Source organism: Bos mutus, chromosome 4 (assembly GCF_027580195.1).
Source record: "Bos mutus isolate GX-2022 chromosome 4, NWIPB_WYAK_1.1, whole genome shotgun sequence".
NCBI classification, from domain to species: Eukaryota; Metazoa; Chordata; class Mammalia; order Artiodactyla; family Bovidae; genus Bos; species Bos mutus.
The window spans coordinates 99553015-99571836 of NC_091620.1; the positions used below are offsets into that span (position 1 = coordinate 99553015).

The 18822-nt window shown below is 38.8% G+C and overlaps 1 non-coding gene across 1 annotated transcript; it reads left to right on the forward strand.

Annotated features, from left to right (window-relative positions):
* The first annotated feature begins 18365 nt into the window (after positions 1-18365).
* Positions 18366-18515, forward strand: LOC138987662 (small nucleolar RNA SNORA62/SNORA6 family). Its single transcript, XR_011464046.1, has one exon. It is a non-coding gene; the product is annotated as a small nucleolar RNA SNORA62/SNORA6 family (small nucleolar RNA).
* Positions 18516-18822: the final 307 nt, after the last annotated feature.

The window sequence follows — 18822 nt, forward strand, 5'->3', positions numbered from 1 at the left end:
GTCTGGCTCTAGGTGAGGATCACACCATCGTGATTATCTAGGTCGTGAAGCTCTTTTTTGTACAGTTCTTCTGTGTATTCTTGCCATCTCTTCTTAATATCTTCTGCTTCTGTTAGGTCCATACAATTTCTGTCCTTTATCGAGCCCATCTTTGCATGAAATGTTCCCTTGGTATCTGTAATTTTCTTGGAGAGATCTCTAGTCTTTCCTATTGTGTTGTTTTCCTTTCTTTCTTTGCATTGATTGCTGAGAAAGGCTTTCTTATCTCTCCTTGCTAGTCTTTGGAACTCTGCATTCAGATGCTTATATCTTTCCTTTTCTCCTTTGCTTTTCATTTCTCTTCTTTTCACAGCTGTTTTTAAGGCCTCCCTAGACAGCCATTTTGCTTTTTTGCATTTCTTTTCCATGGGGATGGTCTTGATCCCTGTCTTCTGTATAATGTCATGAACCTCCTTCCATAGTTCATCAGGCACTCTATCTATCAGATCTAGTCCCTTAAATCTATTTCTCACTTCCACTGTATAATCATAAGGGATTTGATTTAGGTCATACCTGAATGGTCTAGTGGTTTTCCCTACTTTCTTCAATTTAAGTCTGAATTTGGCAATAAGGAGTTCATGATCTGAGCCACAGTCACCTCCTGGTCTTGTTTTTGCTGACTGTATAGAGCTTCTCCATCTTTGGCTGCAAAGAATATAATCAATCTGATTTTGGTGTTGACCATGTGGTGATGTCCATGTGTAGAGTCTTCTCTTGTGTTGTTGGAAAAGGGTGTTTGCTATGACCAGTGCGTTCTCTTGGCAGAACTTTATTAGCCTTTGTGCTGCTTCACTCTGTACTCCAAGGCCAAATTTGCCTGTTATCCCAGGTTCTTGACTTCCTACTTTTGCATTCCAATCCCCTATAATGAAAAAGACATCTTTTTTGGGTGTTAGTTTTAAAACGTCTTGTAGGTCTTCATAGAACCATTCAACTTCAGCTTCTTCAGTGTTACCAGTTGGGGCATAGTCTTGGATTACTGTGATATTGAATGGTTTACCTTGGAATTGAATAGAGATCTTTTTGTTGTTTTTGAGATTGCATCCAAGTACTGCATTTCGGACTCTTTTGTTGACTGTGATGGCTACTCCATTTCTTCTAAGGGATTCCTGCCCACACTAGTAGATATAATGGTCTTCTGAGTTAAATTCACCCATTCCAGTCCATTTTAGTTCACTGATTCCTAGAATGTTGATGTTCACTCTTGCCATCTCCTGTTTGACCACTTCCAATTTGCCTTGATTCATGGACCTAACATTCCAGGTTCCTATGCAATATTGCTCTTTACAGCACTGGATCTTGCTTCTATCACCAGTCACATCCACAACTGGGTATTGTTTTTGCTTTGGTTCCATCCCTTCATTCTTTCTGGAGTTATTTCTCCACTGATCTCCAGTAGTATATTGGGCACCTACCGGCCTGGGGAGTTCAACTTTCAGTGTCGTATCTTTTTGCCTTTTCATACTGTTCATGGGGTTCTCAAGGCAAGAATACTGAAGTGGTTTGCCATTCCCTTCTCCAGTGGACCACATTCTGTCAGACCTCTCCACCATGACCCGCCCATCTTGGGTGGCCCCACATGGCATGGTTTAGTTTCATTGAGTTAGACAAGGTTGTGGTCCATGTGATCAGATTGACTAATTTTCTGTGATTATGGTTTCAGTGTGTCTGCCCTCTGATGCCCTCCCACAACACCTACTGTCTTACTTGGGTTTCTCTTACCTTGGACGTGGGGTATCTCTTCACAGATGCTCCAGCAAAGCGCAGCTGCCGCTCCTTACCTTGGATGAGGGGTATCTCCTCATTGCCGGCCCTCCTGACCTTGAACGTGGAGTAGCTCCTCTCAGCCCTCCTGTGCCCACGCAGCCACCAGCTCCTTGGACTGGGGTAGCTCCTCTCGGCCACCGCCTCTGACCTCGGGCGTGGGGTAGCTCCTCTAGGCCATGCTTCTGCATGGTCCAGCATGTCAGAAGTCCTCTATTAATCTTTTTTTCTTAATGAAAATATGCAAATATGTCATCTTGGAGGGTTAAGACAATGGTTTATTATCAGTAAACCAAATCAACCTGAACTATTTTGTTAACTAATAGAGAATAAGGATGAGAAATAGGAAAAATTAAATTTGGAAGAGTGGTAAGATAAAGGACAATGGACTTTAGAATGTTCTAGTGACAGACAATAAAAGCCAGAGTTACTATGAATGCACCAGGGGCCTGGAGTTGAAATCAAAGAATAAGTGAATTTTGTCTTATTCTTAATTTTAAGTTAGTAATATACACAAAATTTTGTTTAGAGGAAAATCAAGCTTTTAAGAATATATTTGAAAAATGCCATATTTTTGTACCTATTTCTGACACTAGTATAGCATTGGGACCCTCACTGCCAGACTTTACATTTAATATGCAGTCACCAATAGAGTAAAATGAAAACTGTATGTGTATATATATTTAAAGATAATTTAAAAAATGACTCCAGTCTTATGCATAAAAAATGCATTATATTTGTATTTTTACTTGCCTCCAGAGAACACTTAGAGAAGGGCATTTCTAGAAACAGGATTAAATATTTTGAGTCAAACAATTAGAACTCTTCAATGGCAACTGTTAAAAAAAACACTCAGAACTCCTTGGGGACAGACCATTGTATGGTTTTATAAAGTCTTGTGGCTCATACTTGCATGGTGTGTTAGTGACAAAATCTGGCCTAGAGTCAGATTTCCTGCTCCTCTTGATATGCTCAGTCCACAAAGTAGGACCTTCTGTGCAACTGAAAGTAAACCTAAATTAAGAATGTTTTAGTTTCTCTGTTTAATAATAAGAGGTACCACTTTTCATGAAAGTTTTGTCATGAGCCAGGTGTTTACATGAATCGGCTGCAGTCTTCACAGCCATCCTGTAAGGTGGTGATAACTAACACTGAGAGGTGGAATAGTACAGAGTTTAGGAGTGCTGGTTATGGATCGCAAGGAATAGTGCCTGTCACCTATCTGGATTTGAATTCCACACTCTTGCTTAATGGTCAGGTAAACTTCATTTCTTCGTCTTCACAATCTAGATAAGTAGTTGTTGTTTTTGTTGTTCAATCACTAAGTCGTGTCCGACTCCTTGCGACCTCATGGCCTGCACCACGCCAGGCTTCTCTGACCTCCACTCTCTCCCAGAGTTTGCTCAAATTCATGTCCATTGAGTTGGTGATGCTATCTAACCATCTCATCCTCTGCTGCCCCCTTCTCCATTTGCCTTCACTCTTTCCACCATCAGGGTCTCTTCCAGTGATAAGTAGTACCTATCCTATAATGTTGCTGTAAATGAGAAAGAGGAGAGCAGCACCTGAGAATCAGAAGCTGGCCCAGCTCTATCAGCTAGGGCTTGGCATTCTAGATGCTAGCTTGACACTGGCAGCTCGGTTGTGGCATTTTGCCTGATGAACATAAACAGGTTTGTGTGTGCGTGCTCACTTGCTTAGTCATGTTTGATTCTTTGTGACCCCATGGAAAATCATGGGGTCAAATACAAAGCTATTTTCCACTCTTTTGAACTTTCCCTAAATTACTAATACAGTCCTGAATCCTAGTCCTTTCTAACACCCACCTACTGAGATGCCTCACAGTTCTCCCTAATATATGGTCTCCCTCATTGTCACAAGTCAATAAACCCAACCTCATTTGACCAAAGGTATGTTCTTGGTGGTCCTGGGCTAGAGGGCATTGACATGAGGAATGAATGAGTTAATCCACATAAAGAACTTAAAATAGTGCCTGGCTCCAAGTAATTGTTCAATGAATATTATCTATATAGTGTTTTATAATTTTGTAGATAGTGATATGGAAACTCAGAGAGGGCCGAAAGCTGGGAGGATGTGGTGCTGTATTTCCAGTTCAGGCTTATTATGCTCCAGAGCCCATGTTTTTACTACACCATACTACTACGCTTTGACTCATCACCATTGCTTCCCTGTCAGGGGGTGCCTGTATTGGCCCTTGGGATTCTAATTTTTTCTTGATCTATGGCTTCCCTGGTGGCTCAGAGGGTAAAGCGTCTGCATGCAATGCGGGAGACCCGGGCTCCATCCCTGGGTCGGGAAGATCCCCTGGAGAAGGCAATGGTAACCCACTCCAGTACTCTTGCCTGAAGAATCCCATGACGGAGGAGCCTGGTCGGCTACAGTCCATGGGGTTGCAAAGAGTCGGACATGACTGAGCGACTTCACTTTCACGTGTTTAAATAAAAATTCTTTTCCTTTAAACAGCATTAAAAATCAACTGTTAATCTTTTTCATTTATGTAGCAGCTTGTTAGGTGAAAGACCTTCAGATTTTCTTTTACTACAACTTTACTCTTTTGATCATGGTAAAATTCTCTTTTATCCTTTGAAGTCTCATTGACTGAAAAGACTGTGGTAAAGAATGTTAACTTAGATCTTTTGCAAAATAAGGTAGCTGGGAGACAAGAATGGCAACAGTCCCAAGCTAGCACCAGGGTGCAGAAGACTGAAGATGAGAGCCCAAGCATTAAGCTTCAATGAAACCATCCAGCCAACTGCTAACATGATAAGGGAATAATGTCAGCGAGCTTCAGGAAAAGACAACACTGACAGCCAGAGCATGTTTGACTTCCATAGCGTAAGGTAAAAGATTAATAATAAATTGGACCATGGATCTAGGTGCCTTTCGCATCCACTCATTTTCTAATTTATCATTCTTGGGAATTTCTATGTGTTCTGAGGTGGATGGAGTGAGGTCTTATGTATGTATTTGCTTTATGGAAAGACTTCTAATTGAGTTCTTCCTAAACTGTGTGTTTTGGAAATGCTGGTATTTTAGGAGGTATTCGTATGTTTTCTATAAAAGACAACCTAAGGGTCAATTTTTGGTATTGTTCTAATTGAGTCTACTTGAAGATTCACAGATGCATATTAAAAGATGTTAAAAATGAAATAAAATATGTTTAATTTTATGTCAGGCATTTCCCAAATTCATTTAAATTTAAGACTTTTTCCTTAGAACATATTACCACCACCATCACCACCACCACCATCACCATCACAGTTAACGCTTACGGAGGGCTTACCATACAGTAGACACTGTTCTAAGTACTTTGTATATGTTAACTCATTGCCACAACAGTGTTGTTATTGCCAGGGAGGCTGAGGTGTAGAGCAGTGACATGACCTGTTCAAGGTGACACATCTAGTAAAACAAAGCAGAAATTCCTTTAACTGCTCCTGTCTTAGGAGAAAAAGTGAGAAGTCCTTTTTTGACTTGAAGGAACAAAGAGAAAAGTACTAGATTTATTCAAGTATTCTGTCAACATTTGTTGAGAAACTAGTATGTGCCCTGAGAAACTGGTATAAACAACAGCTATTCAAAGTGCTGGAGATACAGCACTGAGTAAGACAGACAGGATCCCAATTCTTATGGCGTTTACATTGTAGTGGGAATAAATAGATAATAACAAATAAGCACATAAATAAACAAACAAAAAAAGGGTAGTGATAAATGTTATGTTGTAAATAAAAGAGTGGTCTACGTATGGATTAACATTAGGTTAATTATTCTTGAAAGTTCATTGCAATGTCTTATTTAATAACTTCATCTGACTAACTAAAGCAGAATAATCAGTTTAATCATAGCCTTTTACTAATAGTCTTTCTGGTTTATTGATAAGGTATGTGTTTGCTTATTGGGAAGTCATCAAAGAAGTGCTTTTATATTCTTTATATTCTTAAAGAAGTGTTTCCCAAAATGGGATAAATGAAGTACTAATTCCCAGGAATTTTAATAGTTGTGTATGTATGAAAATATTTTTGTGGTCAAAGGAGTTTGAAACAAGTTTCTAGCAACATCAGTCACCCGGAGTTTCCAATACATCAGTGATTTTTTTTTCTGGCAAAAAATGTAGTGTACAATATTTTAAACTTATTTGACCATGGAACTTTCTCTTGTGACAACTTCTCATGAGAGTTGTATTATGCGGACCCCACTTTGAAATGTATTCCATTAGAGCTATCTCTGTTTCTTTTTTAGCACAGCACATTTGCGGCGCTACTGGGTTGCCATAATTATTAGCTCATTTAAAAGAAGTTTTGATCTTTTGCATTGACTTAGAGTAATTCCTTATTAAATTCTCCTTTGTTGTTAGAATTCAGATCTAAGAGAAATAACATTTCATAGAAAAGTGCTATTCTTTCATATTCTGAAGTCTTGTTAATTCTGTTTGCTGGAGTTTGGGTTAGTGGGACTAAATATTCTGATTTTTTTCCCATGCTTGTTTTATTTTTATGGTTCAGTCTTTCTTGATCAACCTGTGCTACTGTTGGGATCTGTTGGGCACTATGTGTTATGTATTCTTTCTCTATCAATAAGAAAAAGAGAGTCCACCTTTCTATCTCTGCCATATCACATGGATAGAACATAAAGAGACATAAAGTGAAGTGAAGTCGCTCAGTCGTGTCTGACTCTTCTCGATCCCATGGACTGCAGCCTACCAGGCTCCTCCGTCCATGGGATTTCCAGGCAAGAGCACTGGAGTGGGTGCCATCGCCTTCTCTGTGAGGATAAAGACTGTGCCTTTTTTCCTGTTTCCCTGGTTCACAATAACAACATCATTCTGGTGGGGAAAGCAGACCAGTTTTGGCAGCCCTGGTGGGAAAGGTGGATCTTGCATTTACCTAGGTTGGGGGCGGGAGGGCCCTCTCTGGAGGGAATGCTAAATGGGTATATATGAGTGAGACAGGAGGCTCTGGGTTCACACACCCCTGTGACAACAGGGCAGGCTGGGCTGGGGGCCCTGCCCTTGAGTTTCTGAAGTTTTGCATAAATGTACAGTGAAAAATGTCACTGATACATACAATTATCAAGGGCAAAAATTACTACCAGTTCCTTGTACATTCTTCTAGAGATACTATATATAATATATCACACATATTTATAGTATTTACACTCAGATACATTTGCACTTATATTAAAGGAGATCAGCCCTGGGTGTTCTTTGGAAGGAACGATGCTAAAGCTAAAACTCCAGTACTTTGGCCACCTCATGCGAAGAGTTGACTCATTAGAAAAGACTGATGCTGGGAGGGATTGGGGGCAGGAGGAGAAGGGGACGACAGAGGATGAGATGGCTGGATGGCATCACTGACTCGATGGGCGTGAGTCTGAGTGAACTCCGGGAGTTGGTGATGGACAGGGAGGCCTGGCGTGCTGTGATTCATGGGGTCGCAAAGAGTCGGACACGACTGAGCGACTGAACTGAACTGAACTGAACACATATAAAACTTCCTTTTGTGAACACAATGTAAAAAATGTAATAGCAAACTATTCTACCGCACCACACTTTATTCACTTTGCAATTTATTTTGGGAATCTTTCTATATCAGTTTATAGAGATCTACATAATTAACAAAAAAGAAAAAAGGAATTAAAGCTATTGCAATGTATTCCATTATATATATTGTTAAATTTATCTGTTTATATTCCACTGTATAGATTATTATAGTTTAGTCTCCATTTCATAGACACTTAGGTGATGTTTAAATAATTGTGTAAAACAAAATAACTCCTTAAATATTAGTCTTGTTATGGGGTAAATTTTGCCTTGATGTTATTATATTGATAAATTTGAGGTTTCTATACTAATGTTTTACCATTTAAAAAGATTTTCTACTTGTTATTTGATTTAGTATAAAAAAGTTTGCAGATTTCCAGAATACTGAAATTTGAAAACTCGTGCTGAAAACAGTAGGCTTTTAAAAACCTAACTGGTTTCCTGTATTAAAATTCTTTATCCTTGCCAATATCGTATGTTTTCACATTCATTACGTCATAATACTAGCTACATATTTCCTCTCCAAAATTCTATTTTAAAAGCTTTTAAGCTTTTCCTTTTTGGATTTAAGACCCAGGACTCATCTGCATGGATTATTGTTCTGAAGTGCAGTACCACTGCGTGTTTGGTTGAATTCTTTCTATATAAACAAGTCACGAATAATATAAATGAGCTTAGATTGGATCAGATACAATGAGGGTCGAAGAGTGATGGTTGATGCAAACAAGTGAAGTGATTAGTATTGTTCCTGCTGCAAGATGAATTATATTATGTCATGCATTAAAACAATGGCTTGTCCTTCAGGATATCAAAGACTTTTTAGCAAACCATATAATGGGAAGTATGCAGTCCTTTATCATTTCAAAAAAAAAAGTGAGCTTATAAATAACAGTTTTGAGAATTATTTTCAAGTTTCACAGACCAGTGTAGTGCCAGCACTGATGAGAATGGACACACCTTGTCTTTGCTAATGGACAGCACAGTGTATTTATTGTCCTTTTTGCTCCGCGGTGCTGTTCTGTGATGCCACATAAGCTGTTTTGATCTCTGGGTACTTTAGCTTAAAGTGGACCAAGAGCTCTTCTACCCTTGGGGGTGTTAGTAGGATTCTAATGATTCTGTTTGATCTCCCATGCTAAACGCAAATGAAATAAATCAGTAGAAATACACATAGTGAGTATATCAAAGAGTTATTTCTACTTCTGGGCATAAGGAGTTGCTAAGCAACCTGTGTCAGACTTCATGGTCATCTGTTAGAAAGGACACAAAGCCAATGCTCACTCCAGACACATTAGATCGTAAATGAAAAAAAACTATTTTGTTGGATTCAAGAAAAAGCTCCTTGGATGAACGTATAATGGTTTCAGGATATGATGTATCTTTTTGCAGATGTGCTTAGGGGAACAATTAAATAGGTAAAAAAAAATCAACATTCAATCCCAGCAGACAGGAAGGACAAAGAAAATAAATGACATTTTCTTTGAATTATTCTCACTTCCCAGGATCTACCTTCAGAACACCGTGACTATCTATGGGATGTAATAACCTTAACAGTACGTGCCGTGAGCCTTCCAACAGCAGGGGAGTCTGCAGTGTACCTTTGGAATGTGGAATTTTATTGATAATAAGAAAATTACTTATAATCCTCTTTTACATCTTTCTTCAATACGACATTTTACGATATGAACTTTGTAACGTAGAAAAGAGCTTTGTCAAAGCAGAGAGGCATGGGATAGGTTTTGGGCTAAGTGTAATAAAGCTATCCAAGGCACAGAGTGTGGAAAAATTATGATATTCACTTTGCAGAAATTATATGTTCAGTATCTAAAAATCGCTGATGATTTTTCTTCAGTATTTTGTGTAGATAAATATTTTTCTTCTGATATGAGATTATTGTTTGGCCCATCACAGCATTTCATTATGTGCTAGTTTTTCTTTTTTTAATCGGAATGCCTCTATAGTACCATTTACTGGCAACTTGACCTTAGAAAGTTTTTTTAAACTCATTTCAGCCTCCAATTTTCTTGACTGTAAAACAGAGCTATAAATAATCCTCTCATAGAATTGTGATAATTTTATGAATTAATAGTTATATAAAATACCTAGTGGATAGTATGTTTTAAGTTGCATGCATGTGTGCTCAGTTGCTTCAGTCATGTCTGACTCTTTGTGACCCCATGGACTGGAGCCCACCAGGCTTCTCTGTCTACAGGACTCTCCAGGCAAGAATACTGGAGTGAGTTGCCATGCTCTTCTCCAGGGGTCTTCCTGAGCCAGGAATTATACCTGCAGCTCCTGTGTCTCCTGTATTGCAAGCAGATTCTTTACCCACTGAGCCACCTAGGAAGCCGATAATTATTATTATTTATGGCATAGACTATTAGAACAAAGTATTCTAAGTAGGATTATTGCATTTTGTCTATAAGGGCACAATGATTTTTAAATGGGAAAGTACATTAACTCATGTTTTTTGTGAAGTTTTTTTTTTAATTAAACACATTTAACTGAAACTGAAATAGTCATTACACTGAAGTTTAAAAAAAATATTGTTCATTTGCTAAGTCGTGTCTGACTGTTTGTGACCCCGTGGACTGCAGCTCGCCAGGTTCCTCTAACCTCCACTGTCTCCCGCAGTTTGCTCAAATTCATGTACATTGAGTCGGTGATGCTAGGTAACCATCTCATCCTCTGCTGCCCCCTTACTCTTTTGCCTTCAATCTTTCTTAGCATCAGAGTCTTTTCTAAGTCAGTTCTTCACATCAGGTGACCAAAGTATTGGAGCTTCAGCTTTATCATCAGTCCTTCCAACGAATATTCAGGGTTACTTTCCTTTATTTTTTATTCTATTTTTTTAACTTTAAACATTTTTTGTATTGGGAGTATAAGCCAATTAATAATGTTGTGAAGGGACTCAGCTGTACATATGCATGTATCCATTCTCCCCCAAACCTCCCTGCCATCCAGGTTGGCACATAACATTGAGCAGTGTTCCAATAAGTCTATGTTGGTTACCCATTTTAAATATAGCAAGGTGTACATGACCTTCCAAAAATCCCTAACTTTCCCCTTTTCCCTGCATCTCTAAGTTTGTTCTCTGAGTCTCTTTCTGTTATGTAGGTAAGTTCCTTTGTATCAATTTTTTATTTTTTTTTAAGATTCCACTTATGAGGAATGTGATATATTTCTCCTTCTGTTTGACTTACTTCACTCAGTATGACACTCTCTGTGTCAATATGTATTGCAGCAAATGGCATTATTTTATTCTTTTTAATGGTTGAATAATATTCCACTGTATATATGTACCACATCTTTATCCATTCCTCTGTCAATGGACATTTAAGTTGCTTCTATGTCTTGGCCATTGTAAACAGTGCTGCAATAAAAGTGGGTTGCATGTATCATTTTGGATCATGTTTTTCTCAGGGTATGATTGCCTTTAGGATTGACTGGTTTGATCTTCCTTTGCAGTCCAAGGGACTCTCAAGAGTCTTCTCCAGCACCACAGTTCAAAAGCATCAGTTCTTTGGTGCTCAGGCTTCTTTATGGTCCAACTCTCACACCTATACATGACTGCTGGAAAAACCATAGGTTTGACTAGATAGACCTTTGCTGGCAAAGTAATGTCTCTGATTTTTAATATGCTGTCTTGGTTGGTCATAGCTTTTCTTCCAAGGAGCAAGCATCTTTTAATTTCATGGCTGCAGTCACCATCTGCAGTGATTTTGGAGCCCAAGGAAATAAAGTCTGTCACTGTTTCCATTGTTTCCCCATCTATTTGCCATGAAGTGATGGGACCAGATTCCATGATCTTAGTTTTTTGAATGTTGAGTTTTAAGCCAACTTTTTCACTCTCCACTTTCATCAAGAGGCTCTTTAGTTCCTCCTCACTTTCTGCCATTAGAGTGGTATCATCTGCATATCTGATGTTGTTGACATTGATCCCCGCAATCTTGATTCCAGCTTGTGAGTCATCCAGCCTGGTATTTCACATGATGTACTCTTCGTGTGTGCTCAGCTGCTCAGTTGTATCTGACTCTTTGCGACCCCATGGACTGACAGGTTCCTCTGTTCATGGGATTTTCCAGGCAAGAATACTGGAGAGGTTTGCCATTTCCTCCTCCTGGGGACTTTCCTGACCCAGGTGTTGAACCTGAATCTCCTGCATCTTCTGCATTGGCAGGTGGATTCTCTATTACTGAGCCACTTTGGAAGCCCTGAGGTACTCTGCATATAAGTTAAATAAACAGGGTGACAATAAACAGCCTTGATGGACTCCTTTCCCTATTTCAACCAGTTAGTTGTTCCATGTCTGGTTTGAACTGTTTACCTGCATACAGGTTTCTCAGGAGACAGGGAAGGTGGTCTGTTACTCCCATATTGTCAGGAATTTCCCACATTTTTTTTGTGATCCACACAGTCAAAGGCTTTAGCGTAGTCAGTGAAGCAGAAGTATGTTTTTCTGGAACTCCCTTGCTTTCTCCATGATCCAATGAATGTGGGTAATTTGGTCTCTGGTTCCGCTGCCTCTTTGAAACCCAAATTGTACATCTGGAAGTTCTTGGTTCACATACTACTGAAACCAGTTTGAAGGATTTTAAGTTTAACCTCGCTAGGATGGAAATGAACACAGTTGTACAGTAGTTTGAACATTCTTTGGCTTTGCTCTTTTTGGGACTGGAATGAAAGCTAATCTTTTCCAATCCTGTGGTCAGTGCTGAATTTTCCAAATTTGCTGACTTATTGAGTACAGCACTTTCACAGCATCATCTTTTAGGATTTGAAAGAGCTTAGCTGGAATTCTATCACCTCCACTACCATTGTTTATAGTAATACTTCCTAAGATCCAATTGACTTCACACTCCTGGATGTCTGGCTCTAGGTGAGTGACCACACTATCGTGGTTATCTGGGTCGTTAATACCTTTTTTGTACAGTTCTTCTGTGTATTCTTGCCACCTCTTAATCTCTTCTGCTTCTTTTAGGTCTTTACCATTTCTGTCCCTTATTGTGTCCATCCTTGCATGAAATGTTCCTTTGATATCTTCAATTTTCTTGAAGAGATCTCTAGTCTTTCCCATTCTATTGTTTTATTTTATTTCTTTGCACTGTTAATTTAAGAAGGCTTTCTTATCTCTCCTTGCTGTTCTCTGGGAACTCTGCATTCAGTTGGAAATATCTTTCTCTTTCTCCTTTGCCTTTTGCTTCTCTTCTTTCCTCAGCTATTTATAAGGCCTCTGCAGACAACCACTTTGCCTTCTTGCATTTCTTTTTCTTTGGGATGGTTGTGATCACTGCCTCTTGTACAATGTTATGAACCACTGTCCATAGTTCTTCAGGTACTTTGTCTACCAGATCTAATCCCTTGAATCTATTTGTCACCTCTACTGTATAATTATAAGGGATTTGATTTAGTTCATACCTGAATGGCCTAGTATTTTCCCAACTTTCTTCAAGTCAAGCCTGAATTTTGCAATATGAATCTTGTAGTCTGAGCCACAGTCAGCTCCAGGTCTTGCTTTTACTGTCTATATAGAGTTTCTTCATCTTTGGCTGCAAAGAATATAATCAGTCTTACTTCAGTACTGACCATTGGGTGATGTTCATGTGAGAAGTCATCTCTTGTGTTGTTGGAAAAGGGTGTTTGCTATGACCAGCATAAAAAGAAAAATTATATCTATCTTTGAAGTGTAGTTCACAGCACATTTTCTTTTTGGTTCTGCAATAAGTATAAAGTATCTAAATTTTGTCAGTAAATGAATATTTCTTTCTATAACAAATTATAATGTCTTTAGCATACAGACAATACAAAAAAAACTAGTACCCATAGTTCAAAACTCTCTTACAGGTTCATAGAGTCTCCTTGGAGGCATAGACCAGCACTTTAGTTTTGGAGAAGAATTTTTGTGTTGAATTTTGTGAGTCTGTTAAAAAATCTGTTAACATTTTTTACAATGATGAGTTCAGTGTAACTAAGAAGTCAGTTAGGAAGAGAGATAGAAGATCCAGAATCCATCTTTAGGGAGTCACAGCTCATCTTTTTTAGGACTAGTTGGGCCTTGGTATTCTCTCTGTTGCAGTGGAACATTTGTTGATTTATTCAATGACTGTTTTTTTGCGTGCCTACTGTGTGTGCTAGGCACTGTGTGAGAGATGCTGCGCATATAGTGGTGGACAAATTCTAAGTGAAGCCTGCCCTGTTGGAACAGTGGGAAAAATAGTAAAGTACTAAGTGCCTTGAAGGAAATGAACAGGGTGAGGGATAAATAATAGTGCTGCTGGGCTGGTTGAATGAGTTGCGACTAAATAAGGGAGGGTGGCTGGGAAAGATCTCTGAGCAGTTGGCATTTAGACTGAAACCACTCAGAGCAAGGTTGACCCCCTGGACCTCAGCGTTCAGCGTGAGTAGTTCTACCACAGCTGATGTGCCCGTCAATGACTGACCTTTCTTTGTCTTCAGGACTCTTGAGTTCGAATGAGATAGCATGGTTTCCCTCTCCTTTTCCTTGTGGAAGTCTTCCACTTTTATCTTTGTTTTTGGAGACAGCTGTTTCATTTTACTGATAGATGCTGTGTCATCCTTAAGCAAGCCAGCACTTCTTTCATTTTATGAGGCTTGTTTTCTTCCACACATTTTCATTTCAACCCGTGTCTTTTCATATAAATTATGAGCTTTAAAAAAATAAACTAAACTAGACTGTTGGTAGAGATCAGGGAGGAGCTGTAATCAACGTGTTAGAGTGGGGTGTTCCATTTTTCCATATTTTGATTACCAGTTTCTCATAAACAATTGAGCATGGCTTAAAAAGAGATTTAGAAGGTCATTTATGTGTTACTAATCTACATTTTCATAGGATTTTAAGTCTTTCAAATTGTTGTGTTATATATATTTAGAAACAAGACTCTGGTTTAACAGCAATAGCAAAAGCATCCTCGCATTGTCAGGAGTGGTGTTTTCAATTTGGTTAGCTTTCAAAACACCCATGAGTTATAACATTAGGAGCATGTTAATCTGTACAATTTGAACATTAATAGATTAGCATTCACGTTTATACATTTATATGATTAAAGCTTAAAGAGCACAATTTCTATTTTAATACAAATCAGTGTCTACATGTCTGTTTGGATGATTGGGAGTTCTTCGAATTTATAATTAGCATCTAACAACTGCTAAACAGGTATTATAAGAAAGAAAGTCAAACAATATGAAACATGAAACAGAATGCCACATTGTAATAACATCGGTAACCCAAGTTTTATCTGCTTTGTGTTAAATGCACTATGCTGCCGCTGCTGCTGCTAAGTTGCTTCAGTTGTGTCTAACTTTGTGACCCCCATGAATTGTATAGTCTGCCAGGCACCTCTGTCCATGGGGATTGTCCAGGCAAGGATACTGGAGTGGATTGCCTTGCCCTCCTCCAGGGGATCTTCCCAACCTAGCGATTGAACCCAGGTCTGCCCTATTGCAAGCGGATTCTTTACTGTCTGAGCCACCAGGGAAGCCCAGGAATATTGGAGTGGGTAGCCTATCCCTTCTCCAGAGGAACTCCCCAACCCAGGAATCAAACCATCGTCTCCTGCATTGCAGGCAGATTCTTTACCAGCTGAGCTAAAGGATACACATGTGAATCAGTTATGTAGATAAAAGAACTGATTAGAATTTATTTTTCTCTAAGGCTTTTTAACATTTAATTATTCTACTAATTCATTTTTGGCTGTGCTGGGTCTTCATTGCTGTGTGCTGGTTTCCTCTCGTCGTGGCGAGTGGAGGCTACTCTAGCTGTGAGGCATGGGCTTCTCATTGTCATGGCTTCTTTTGTTGTGCAGCACGGGGCTCTATGCCGCGGGCTTCATTAGTGGCAGCCCACGGGCTGAATAGTTGTGGCTCCTTGGCTCTAGAGTATGGCTCAGTAGCTGTGGTGCACAGGCTTAGTTGCTCCAAAGCAGGTGGGATCTTCCCAGACCAGGGCTCGAACCCATATCCCATTGGTAGGCAGATTTTTAACCACTGGATCACCAAGGAAGTCCCTCCCGAAGGATTTTTTTATTGCTTACCTTTAATTAAACAATAATGGAAAACTAAACTGTAGTACAGTAAAATTTTCTATTTGTGGGGATAAGAAATAAGCCTAATTATAAAACATAAAGAAAGGAACTCAGTTATATTGAAGAATGAGAAAATCATATTTCAGTTCAGACTATATATACATTTTTATAAGTGATTTTTCAGACTGTATATTTTTATAAATCATACATATATGTTATCGTCATAAAGCCATATATCATTATATCATTTTTCATATATACCATACACCATTTTTCAGACTCTAACTCCATATAGACATACACACACACACACAGAAGTCGCTCAGTCGTGTCCGACTCTGCGACCCCATGGGTTGTAGCCCACCAGGCTCCTCAGTCCATGGGATTTTCCAGGCATGAATACTGGAGTGGGTTGCCGTTTGCTTCTCCAGTATAGACATACAGACATACCCATAAATACATTGACACTGACACTTGGGTACAAACATGAAAAGAATTTCATTTAATTTACAGGACAGTGTTTTGAGGTTTTTAAACACTTAGGATAATTTTCTGTGGCTCAACCGGCATTTTGGCTATGGTTATTAAGACTTGGAGTTACAGCAATAAATTTAATTCAATCTTATTAAAGTGCTAGTTTATCTTTAACTGACTAATAGGATCACGAAATACTGATGTGTCCAACTTGACCTTCTTAATGATCCGAATCAATTATTCCAGCAATATATCTTTGTAGTCACTTCATTAATGGCCTTGCTAAGGTACCCCCAGTTTCTGAGAATAGACCCTGCTTTACCTAAACGACTCACTATGCCATCGCTTAATAAATTAGTTTAAAAAAATTCTGCTCTCCTTTAAAGAATATTCAGACTGAAGACAAAGCTGCTTTTATTGTGGCTTGACTGCCATTCCTGCTTAACGTACATTAGTTCTGTTAAATGTAACACATTGAGTGAATACATGGGGAAAGATATGGCCTAGGTAACTGCTGTCTTTTCATCCTAAGTTTTCTGAGTCTCAACTTCGGAGCCCTGGTTTGTAAAATGAGGCTCTAAGTCCAAAGTAGAGGAAATGTAAAGAATATTTGCTTCTCCCCTCCTACTGTCCCCACTTTCAAACTAATTTAAAAAATTGCCAGATTACTATTATATATTTATCATATATCCTCCTCCTTGAAGTCAAATAAGGAGTTAACAGGGCATAATTAATCAATTATTTTATTTAAATATTTATTTCCTAATGTGCATTTCTATGTCTTCCCTTTCAGCTTGAAGAGGAAGTATTTATATGTATACTTTGCTTGTGCATAATTTTCTATCCTTCTTTTCACGTGCATCTTCCCCCCTCTTATGGCAGTTGTCGGCGGCTGTAGTCCAGACACCTTGAGTTGAACATCACTTGAGAGGGTTCTTGGGTAACTGAGAGTTTAATCCCTTTTCACACCCTTTTTACTAGCAAGAGAACCAATAAGGTTAGAAGGAATGATCAGAGAGTTTTGCTTTACTGCAGCTGCCACTTAGATTCATGGAGGTCTGAGTAATAAGCATTGTTGAAAAAAATGGTTTTGATCACTTTAGATATTTTTAAAAAATCTTGACAAAAAGAATAGGGAGGGAAAATGGAAGTATGTCTGATTAACAAATTTAAGGTAATATACTACTAACTCTGTTATTCTGTATTCTTCCAGAGGTTCTTTATAGATGCAAATGTAAATATCTTTTAATTTTCTTCCTTCAAAGAAATCATGATATAAGATTATTCTGTGTTTTATGTTTCAAAAATTTTACGTGTGTTTAAAAAAAACCAGGCATATATTTGCATACTAGACTTATTTTTGATTGCTAACAGAATGATGGTTCAAAATGCAAAAATAAAGACAAAAAAAACAAAACTTAATCTTTATTTTTTGTGTACAAATGTATATTTATAAGGATTTCCCAAGTGGCTCAGTGATAAAGGACACACTTGCCAATGCAGCAGACACAGGAGACAGGGTTTGGATCTGTGAGTCTGGAAGATCCTCTGGAGGAGGAAATGGCAACCCACTCCAGTATTCTTGCCTGGAAAATTCCATGGACAGAGGGGCCTGGTGGGCTACAGTCCATAGGGTCACAAAGAGGCAGACCCAACTGAGAATGTATGCATGCAAGGCATGGAATTATAAACATGTAATTTTTAAGTGCTTAGTGATTTGGTAGGCATCATTAACAGCTATGAACTTTCACTTTTCTCTGAAAGACAGTTATTATATAATTCTGGAAATAAGGTACACATGCCTTTGAAAAGCTAATCCTTATGTCAATGTATTGTAGTTTTCGTATATATCTAGAAGACATTATGTCCGTGGAACTCATTCTTGTCATTTGATACCAAAACTTCTTTTCATAGAAAAATTGCTTTTTTATTTGTGTAATGAAGAATTTAAGAATTCAAAAAAACTGCAGAAAAGAAAGTGATAAATATTATCTCCGGTCTCACTACCCCCAACAAACAATGTTAAGTGAACATTATTCCATAATTTTTCTATGTATGTATATAAATAGAGGCTAGAAAGAAAGCTTTGAAAAATATTTTTCATGAAACAGGATCATGTTGTGATATCTTAAGAATGAAATGCATTGTTTTATTTGAATTTAGAGGTAGCAAATTAGAAGGACTGATGCTGAAGCCCCAATACTTTGGCCACCTGATGCAAAGAGCTGACTCATTGGAAAAGACCCCTGGGAAAGATTGAAGGCAGGAGGTGAAGAGGATGACAGAAGATGAGATGGGTGGTTGGCATCACTAACTCAATGGACATGAGTTTGAGCAAACTCCAGGAGATAGATAAGGTAAGGAGAAGGACAGGTAAGCCTGGCATGTTGCAATCCACGGAGTGGCAAAGAGTTGGACACAACTTAGTGACTGAACAACAACAAGAGGTAGCAAATGAAAATAAGATGGAGTGAAAGAAGTTGCTAACTGCACATTGTTAACATTTGGAGTTGAGGCCACTGGCCAATGAACTCACAAGTATAGGCAGTGTGCTCCACGAGGGGCAAGTTTTTTGAAAACACCACAAGGGTTTCTGGCCCAATGAGTGGAATTTAATAGTAATACTTGCTACAGAAGTATTATTTTAAGATTGAGTTGATGTATCCTGCTGTAAGATCCTAAAAAGGGAACTCACTCAGTGGGTCTGATGTAGTGGATGCTATGCCGAGAAGTTCTGTTTGTGCGTGGCACCATCTTCCAAGAACACGCATGGGAGGTCATGCCTGATTTCCACTCCAGACCCTGAAGAGACTGAAATGGAAGAGCAGGCTGCAGCTGAGAAGGCTGTAACCAAGGAGGAACTTCAGGCGGAACGGACTGCTCCAGCTCCAGAGTTCACTGCTACTCAACCTGAGGTGGTGGGCTGGTCCAAAGGAGTGCAGC